Source organism: Oratosquilla oratoria, chromosome 11, assembly GCF_046742065.1.
Source record: "Oratosquilla oratoria isolate Oo_2021 chromosome 11, ASM4674206v1, whole genome shotgun sequence".
In the NCBI taxonomy this organism is placed as follows: Eukaryota; Metazoa; Arthropoda; class Malacostraca; order Stomatopoda; family Squillidae; genus Oratosquilla; species Oratosquilla oratoria.
The window spans coordinates 36,298,882-36,308,881 of NC_134787.1; the positions used below are offsets into that span (position 1 = coordinate 36,298,882).

The 10,000-nt window shown below is 44.2% G+C and overlaps 1 protein-coding gene across 7 annotated transcripts in view; it reads left to right on the plus strand.

Moving 5' to 3' along the window:
• fray (oxidative stress responsive kinase frayed) overlaps positions 1-10,000 on the plus strand; it is a 522,696-nt gene that overhangs the window by 153,084 nt on the left and 359,612 nt on the right. The window lies entirely within an intron of this gene.

Consider the following 10,000-nt stretch of genomic DNA (forward strand, 5'->3'; position numbering starts at 1 on the left):
TCTTCAACCCCTCCTCCCCTTCCTCTTTTCCCTTAACATTTCTTTCTCAATTTGTCTTTTCTTTTCATTCAACTTTTCCCTCTCTCTTTCCTGTCTCCCCATCTTCCTCCTTGTCATTTCCATCATTATCCTCCCCGTTTCATCTTCTTTGTTCCCATACTTTCCACTGCCCATCCTCTCATCATTACCCTTCCCTCCCCTCTCCTCCCCTCCCCTTCCCTACCCTTTCCTTCCCTTCCCTTCCCTTCCTTTCCCTTCCCTTCCCTTCCCTTCCCTTCCTTTCCCTTCCCTTCCCTTCCCTTCCCTTCCCTTCCCTTCCCTTCCCTTCCCTTCCCTTCTCTTCTCTTCTCTTCTCTTCTCTTCTCTTCTCTTCTCTTCTCTTCTCTCCTTTCCTCTTCTCTCCTCTCCCCTTCCCTGCCCTTCCCTTCCCTTCCCCTCATTTCCTTTTATTTCCCTTCCCTTCCTTTTCCTCCCCTTCCTTTCTCTTCGCCTCACTTTGTAGGCCCCCAGAATAAGTGAAAGATGAGAAAGACTGGAGGGGAGTGTTTTTGTTTGTACGAGTATATATGAGATCGTCCGATGAAGAAGTGCGCCATGGAATCAGTTATGTACTTCCCTATTGGTTGGCCCTAGGCACTGAATAAACACAAAAACATACAAAACACACACACACACACACACACACGTGTATGTATTTATTGTGAAAGGTCAGGATTCCAATTAAATATACGATTGAAATATATTTCATGATTTCGGTTGTACATCATCAAATTAAATATCAGTTTTATTTTTGTAACGGATGGTACACATATTTGATACAAGGTTGAAGTAATTTGTTCTGGTATGAGATCAAATTGACGTGGTTTTGTTGTCCGACATATATGTCTTTCGAGGAGATGAGGTACTTAAGTTTATTGCAGATTATCATGCTACTGTGTAAGCAGGTCCTTGGATGAAGAGAATTCAAAGAAGACCTTCTCCTTCTCCTTCCCCTTCTCCTTCTCCTATTTCTCCTTTTCCTTCTTCTCCTTCTCCTTCTCCTTCTACTTTTCTTTCTTCTTCTACTTCTACTTCTCCTTCTCCTTCTCCTCCTTCTCCTTCTCCTTCTCCTTCTCCTTCTCCTTCTCCTCCTCCTCCTCCTCCTCCTCCTCCTCCTCCTCCTTCTCCTCCTCCTCCTCCTCCTCCTCCTCCTTCCCCCCCTTCATTCCTCTTCTCCACTTCCTTCTCCTCTCTTCTCCATCTTCTACTTCTACTCCTTCTACTTCTCCTCTTCCTCTACTCATCCTCCCTTTCCTCCTCTTCTTTCTCCTCTTCTTCCTATTCCTCCTCTTCAATCCCCTTCTCATTTTTCTTTCCCTCCTCCTTTTCCTCTTCTTCTTTCCCCCCTTTGTTGTTGTTGTTGTTTTTGGTGTTGTTGTAGTTGTTGTTGTAGTTGTTGTTGTAGTTGTTGTTGTTGTAGTTGTTGTTGTTGTTGTAGTTGTTGTTGTAGTTGTTGTTGTAGTTGTTGTTGTAGTTGTTGTTGTAGTTGTTGTTGTAGTTGTAGTTGTTGTTGTAGTTGTAGTTGTAGTTGTAATTGTTGTTGTTGTTGTTGTTGTTGTTGTTGTTGTTGTTGTTGTTGTTCTTCTTCTTCTTCTTCTTCTTCTTCTTCTTCTTCTTCTTCTTCTTCTTCTTCTTCTTCTTCTTCTTCTTCTTCTTCTTCTTCTTCTTCTTCTTCTTCTTCTCCTCCTCCTCCTCCTCCTCCTCCTCCTCCTCCTTCTTCTTCTTCTTCTTCTTCTTCTTCTTCTTCTTCCTCTTCTTCTTCTTCTTCTTCTTCTTCTTCTTCTTCTTCTTCTTCTTCTTCTTCTTCTTTTCCTTCTTCTTCTTCTTCTTCTTCTTCTTCTTCTTCTTCTTCTTCTTCTTCTTCTTCTTCTTCTTTCTTTTTTCTTCTTTCTTCTTCTTCTTTCTTCTTTTTTTGTCTTCTTTTTCTTAATTTTCTTTTATCTTCGTTTTCTTGTTTTTTCTTTCTTCCTTTTCTCCTTCTCCCTCTTCCTCTCCCTGTTCTTCCTCCTCCTTCTTCTCCTCCAAGGCATACTAGATTTTAATAAAAATATAACGTGTAGCTAAAGTAAGAAGGCGTTGGACTTTGTGCTTGTGTGTGTGTGTGTGTGTCTTTGGGTAAGACCTACACAAGAAAGCATCAAACGTTCACAGAATTTAACTGAAGTCTTGTTCACACCCTGACTTCTGGTGCTGGTGAAGTGTGTGTCTTCGGGTTGGGGGATGTTGAGCACCAGACTCCCCTCATCAAGGGCAGGGTAGTGGAGAGAAAAGATGAAAACAACAAACGCTATGTTTATCTTAATCCAGTGGTTTTCAAACTATCTTACATGACCTTTTCAACAGACCCACACGCCCCGTCCTCCGCCTTTTTTGGATTCGATGAATTTGATTTTAAATGGGGGAAATTAATATTTTTAAATACTTGGGTGCAAATGTGGCAGGAAAGGGGGGAATGGAGGTGGAGGTGGAATGTAGATTGAGAGAAGCAAGTAAATACCGTGGGGGATTAAAAAGTGTAGACATTTGGGAATGAATGCTAAGGGGAGATTGTATGAAGGAGTGATTGCACCGACAGCACTGTATGGGGCAGAAACATGGTACATAAGAGAGGAAGAGAGAAGGAGTTTGAATGTGTTTGAGATAATGTGTCTGAGAAGTATGATATGGGTTACTAGGCTGGATAGAATGAAAAACGAGGTGAGGAGGAGAGAGGGGATGGAAAGGGAGTTGGGAGATAGGGTTGATGAAAGAGCATTGGGATGGTTTGGACACATGGAAAGAATGAGTAAAGAAAGATTAGTAAAAGAGGTGTGAAAGGCAGAGGTGGAATGAGTGAACATGAGTGGGCGACCAAGGATGAGACGGATGGATGGGGTAAAAGGGGCTTTGGGAAAGAGGGGAATGTCTGTTGAGAAATGACGGGAGAGGACAGAGGATAGGGGTAAATGGAGAATGGTTGTGTATGGATGATGCTGTGATGCATGAAAGGGAGTGGGTGGGGGATTGGGGTGAGGGAGTATGGGTGAATAATAATTTGATGCAGCCCGAAGGGATTTCTCTCTGTAAGGAGGAAACGCCTTTGGTATATGTATGTATGTACATTTTAATAGAAAATGAATTAGGATGATTAATAGTCATACTTTACATGTATATCACAACAGATACTTGTTCTTGGAATGCTTTCATTATTCATATTAAACAAATATTTTGGGCAGATGAACCCCCCTTTTATCCTACTCACGTCTCCTGGGAGGAAAAATCATAAACGTCCTTCCTTTGTCTTATTCACTGATTCACATTATTCACTTGCTTAACACTACTTGTAGAATCCCAGTTTAACCAAACTGGACTGAACCATCATGGTGAGGGGGTCCAAAAGCTGTATCACCCATCCATGGGGTAGGCCGGTCTTGTATTGGGCCATGAATGATGGGGTCGACTTAGGCCTTTGTCACACTGTCCGGCGACGCAGTTGCTGCTTGTTGTTGGCTCTATCAACGTCTCCCTTATGAGTCATTAGACTCGGAAGGTTATGATAGTGTTCTAACCATGGGGGAGATGGTTGTCGTTGTATGTAGTTGTGGCTATCGCCAGGTGATTTGATTAAGCTAATTGAACTTCCAAACATACTCTGTCCTCATCTGGCGCCGACTCAAAGTAGCTATAGAGCTCCATGCGGCTGGGGAGGAGCCAAGGAAGAAGTCAGCTGTGTGTTAGTCATCAGCTTAGTGGTCATTCAAGATGTCTTTTACATTTTGGAGTTTGTTGGCAAAGGAACTCTTGGGCAAAAATGAAAAAAATAAAAATACAGATTTTGATTCTTTTTATAAAAATATCTAAACAATTCTAGAAGTAAAAGAACATATATCTTGAGTTTCTTATTCAAAGTTCTCCTTGGTCAAATAAACAGTAATCACTTGACTTCTATTTTCTTGACTTAAGAAAATTTAAATGTTGGGAGTATGTTTGTCTCTGTGCACTGGTGTGTATCATGTGTGGGTTGAGTGCGTGATTTTTTTTACTGTGTTGGTAATTGCTCATGTCGACGTTCATGTTTATGTGTGAATAGTGTGTGTTTGCGTGTGTGTGTATGTGTGAGAGTCATCATGGTCTTGGATCATGTGTTGGATTCGTGATAGACAACTATTACCCTTCCAAATGAGAGCTCAGAGCTCATGTATGCCCGATGTATGGATAATGCTGACTTCACACACACACACACACGCACAAACACACACACACACACACACACACACACACACACACACACACACACACACACACACACACACACACACACACACACACACACACACGCACACACACACACACACATACACACACACACACACACACACACACACACACACACACACACACACACACACACACACACACACACACACACACACACACACACACACACACACACACGCACACACACAAAACTCCCTAGCCACGAGAGTTGGAGTACCGACTCGCAGCTCAGCGATACTGAAATTATTTCAGCCCTGGGCGGGATTTGAACTCAGACCACCGGAGTAGCGGTTGCGAACGCTACTACTGTACCGTCGAGCCGTGTGTGTGTGTACGTGTGTATCTGGTATAGACTAACCTATGATTAATGCTGCTAACTTACACACACACACACACACACACACACACACACACACACACACACACACACACACACACACACACACACACACACACACACACACACACACACACACACACACACACACACACACACACACACACACACACACCGTGTACTTGCATATGCGTGCATCCGCTCGTGTGTACAGTATGTACACATGGTGCTCTGTGTTCTCCGGGGCAAATGTTCTAAAATAGGCCAGCTCTACCGCAGGAGAGACGAATCTTAAAGGACATGGCGTCAGCTGCTACCTGCAGCCGGAGTTGGACGTGGAGATGGAGGTAGACCCTGCCCGCAGGACGGTGCCGGCTCCTGCAGCTTCACACACACTGTGGTGGTGGATTTTTGTATCCAGACGTACATACATACATACATGCATACATACATAGATACATACATACATACATACATACATACATACATACATACATACATACATACATACATACATACATACATACATACATACGTACATACATACATACATACATACATACATACATACATACATGCATACATACGTATATGTACAAATACATACACACATGCATATGTACTTACATATATACATACATACATACATATATACACACATACAAACATACATACATAGATACATACATACATATATACATACATACATACATACATACATACATACATACATACATACATACATACATACATACATACATACATACATACATACATACATACATACATACATACATACATACATACATACATACATACATACATACATATGCGCGAGCAAGTGCGCGCGCACACACACACACACACACACACACACACACACACACACACACACACACACACACACACACACACACACACACACACACACACACACACACACACACACACACACACACACAGAGAGAGAGAGAGAGAGAGAGAGAGAGAGAGAGAGGGAGAAAAAGACCGTCGTCGGGTTTCGAGCTGACCTCGGTTGCCGCACCCCGTTGTCCCGCTTTGACCTGACGTGGCCTCTTGTCCTTTCTCCAGCTTCAGTCGTTATACAATTGGTATCAATTTCACCGCCATCGTCTCTAACTCCCCTTCTACCTCCCCTCCCTCCTCCTCTTCCTCCCTCCACCTCTTACCTCCCCCTCCTCACTCCTTCTTTCCTCCTTCTCACTCCTTACTCCTCGTCCTCCTTTTCTTTCCTTTCTCCTCCTTCTTCCCTCCCCCTCCACCTCTCTCCTTGTCCTCCCTCTTCCTTCCTCCTCTCTTCTCCTCCTCCCTCTCCCTCTTTCTCTCCCTCTTCCCTTTCCCTACCCGTTTTTTCTCACCTCCTCCCTCTTCCCTCTCCCTCTCTCCCTCTTCCCTCTCCCTCTCCTCTCCTTCCTCCCTCTCCCTCTCCTCTCCCTCTCCCTCTTCCCTCTCCCTCTCCTTCCTCCCTCTCCCTCTCCCTCTTCCTTCCTCCCTCTCCCTAACCATGTTTCCTCACCTCCCACTCCTTCTTCTCTTTCCTTCCTCCCTCCCCTCTCCCTCCTTCCTCTATCCTTTTCCCCCCTTCTCCTCCCTCCCCCTTTTCACTCATCCCTCCATCCTTCCTCCTTCTTCCCTCCTCCCTCTTCACTCCTCCCTCTTCCTTACCATTCTTTCTTGCCCCTCCTCCCTCTCCCTTTTCCCTCCTCCCTCCTTCTTTCCTCCCTCCATCCTTCCTCCCTCTTCACTCCTCCCTCTTCTCTCCTCCCTCTTACCAACCCTTCTTTCCTCCCCCTCCCTCTCCCTCTCCCTTTTACCTCGTCCCTCCCTCTTCCCTCCTCCCTCTTTACTCCTCCCCCTTCCCTACCCCTCTTTCCTCCCCGTCTTCCCTTCTCTCTTCTCCCTCCTCCTCCCGTTTCCTTCTCCTCCTTCTGCCCTCCCCCTCCTCCTTTCCTCCTTCCATTCCTCCATCCCTTCCTCTCTGCGTCCTTTACGTCAAGGACGAGTCCCGAAGCACAAGAAGCTCTGATTTGCGAATTAGGCGAGTGCAACCGACCTTTGACGTCACATCTATCGAGGGAGGGAGGGAGGGAGGGCACCCGAGTCTCGTGATGAAACGCACTCAAGTGAAAGTCTCAACGTTGAGAGAAGCAAAAAGGATTATGACGTCATAATTTTGAGTTGTGACGTCCTCGTTTTGAGTTGTGACGTCATAGCTTAATTTGTGACGTCTTAAATTTGAATTGTGATGTCAGTCTTTATTTCTCACATGTGACATCCTATATTTGTGCCCAATATATGACGTCGTAGCAACGTATGAGTTGTAACGTCATGTTTTTTGTTTTTTTCATTATTGCATCAAATTGTTGAGTTTGATTTTTTTATGAATAATGACGTGGAGGCTGTGACTTCATTTGTATGTGTGGAGATTATGACGTCATAGGGGTACGTGAAAGTTGACATCAGTCTTGCGTTTGTTATGACGTCATAGATTTCCATTTGAGTTAAGGCGCAATAGGATTGGGTTTTCATTGGGTTCAGCATGGACTATGACCCCATAGGGAGGGAGGGAGGGAGGAGAGAGGAGGAAGGAAAGAAGGAGGGAGGGAGGGAGGGAGGAGAGAGGAGGAAGGAAAGAAGGAGGGAGGAAGAGAGAGGAGGAGGTGAGAGAAAGGAGGGAAGAAGGAGGGAAGAGGAGTAGGGAGAGGGAATGGAAAAGGACATTATAACTCCACAGTAGTTACCACCACTACTGCTACCACACACTACCACCACCACAGAATTTTCTGTCGATCCCTACCATTCACTCCGAGGTACCCATGATCCACCATCCCCGACCCCATACCCCCTACCCCCGCTCCCCGAGTCGAAAACAACTGCATCGAGATAGTGTAGGGGAGAGTTTCTGACGCAGTACAAGAAGCCAAATGATAGATGGGGCATGACCACGCACACAATCCACCTACTATATTACGAGGGAGGAGGAGGAGGAGGAAGAGGAGGAGGGGAGGAAGAGGAAGAAGGGAGGAAGGAAGCCCATGTCAGCCTTTTGCAAGTGACATAGGATTTTATTCAGTTGAGGACCCAACTCCTCGGCCTGAAAGACACCTTCGTGGTTCGAGAGCCCCTTTCAGACCTGGTGACAACCTTAGGGCTGAATAAGGTCGTCTGGTCTTAAGTATGAGAGGTTCTATGAAAGGCGTGGGTTGGGGTGACGATGGAATAGGTCAAGACAAAAACATACTCCCATTGACCCGTTTGCCCGCCTACTCTGTATACGAGTATCCCACATTGTTTTGCCCACGTGTATTAACCAAGGTCAATAAAAAAGATCCTTCGTTGGCCTTAGTCCGAGAATCTAAGGTGTTCTTGTCTGTGGAAGATCTCTGCTTCCGACCTTCAGTCCTTAGGTCGTCTCTCAGCTAAATAAAATCGTTTGTTTGTAAATTGAACACAATTGATGATACCAATGAGGCTGCGAGAGACAGTCTTCAAGGACAGAAGCGCCGGTAAACCACAGACCATGAAATGACAACGAGTCGATAGGGATACACGATGTAACTGTATTCTCATCAGACTGTGTGTGTGTGTGTGTGTGTGTGTGTGTGTGTGTGTGTGTGTGTGTGTGTGTGTGTGTGTGTGTGTGTGTGTGTGTGTGTGTGTGTGTGTGTGTGTGTGTGTGTGTGTGTGTGTGTGTGTGTGTGTGTGTGTGTGTGTGTGTGTGTGTGTGTATGTGTGAAAAAGAATATCAACAAGTATAAGCGCAACAACAACTATAGTAGTAGCAGTAGTAGCAATAGCAACAGCAGCAGCAGCAACAATAGCCGCCAGCAGCAGCACCAGTAATAGTAGTAGTAGTAGTAGTGGTGGTAGTAGTAGTAGTAGTAGTAGTAGTAGTAGTAGTAGTAGTAGTAGTAGTAGTAGTAGTAGTAGTAGTAGTAGTAGTAGTAGTAGTAGTAGTAGTAGTAGTAGTAATAGTAGTAGTAGTCTGTGCTGAGCCGAGACCACCGAGGGTTGGGCCAAGTTTTCGACATCGTCGTCGATCGAAGGGCGCACGCCCTCGGCGGACCGACGCCGGAGGGTCTTCGAGTGCTCCAGGACTCTGGTCGCACAAGACGAACATGAAGTCGGACTCGCCCTCGGAAGGGTGCTCCTAGACGAGGCAGTGAGCGGGATTGCCCCCCCCCCCGCTCCCCATCGGCCGTAAGACATCAGGGACTTCGCTTACCGTGCGTAGGGCTTTAATGTAAAAAAATTGGTTTAAAGAAAAATGGCCTAACAGGAAAATGTGCTAATATACAGAAATTTGGGTTTGTAAAAATATTGTTCTACAGAAAAACAGGTTTAAATGCAGAAAATTGGTCTTAAAGACGTAAAAATGGGCTTATTTGGACATTTTTAGAAATAAAGGGCCTTGGGCTGAATTTTTAAAAAAAATGGGCTCATTTGGAACGAAAATAGAAAAATCAGTTCAATGGGCCTCAAAGTAGAAAATTGGGCTTAGCGGGCTTTAAGATAAAAAAAAAGGCTCTATTGGGCTGAAAATACAATGATTGGCCTTTATTAGGCAAAAATTTTAAATCGGGCTTTACTGTAAAAAGTCGGAAAAAATACTTTACTGGACTTAAAACGTATTTTGGGCTTAATCGGGCTTAAAATTGGATATTTTGGGCTCAAAACTCTAATGGGCATTAGCAAAATGGGTTTAACAGGCTTTTGAACTGGAAAAAATTTATTGAGTTGAAAAAAATCGGGCTTTAATGGGTTTTTTAATTTGAAATGGGTTTATTTGGGCTTGAAAATTGGGCTTGAAAATTGAATATATCTAGTCGTTGCATCGTCTGACGTCAACCAAAATGGGCTTTATTTGACTTAAAGAGAGCTTTATTGAGTTTTAGATTTTGAACGAGCATTCAAAAAATGGGCTTAAACGGCCATGAAATCGAAAAATGGACCTAAAAATGGGCTCTATTAAGCTTAAGATTTGAATGGGTTTTAGAAATAGAAGTTATTTAAGCCGAACAATAGAAAAATGGGCTTGACTGGCCATAAGATCAGAAAATGGATTTCATTTGGCTAAAAATGGAAATACCCGGATATGTCGGGCTTGAAATTCAAATGGGTATTCGAAAAATGGGCTTAAAGGGTCAAGAATTTGGAAATTTGCTAAAGTGGACTTCAAATTGAAAAAAAGAGACTGGAGTTGAAATCGAAAAAAAATGGGCTTTATTGGGCCACGCATCCGGTTTAAACTCGAATGGGGTTTCAGAATGGGCTTATTTGGGCTTCAAAACTAAATGGAGTCGGTTTATACATCCTAGATCATCCCTTCAGCTGAATAAAATCGTC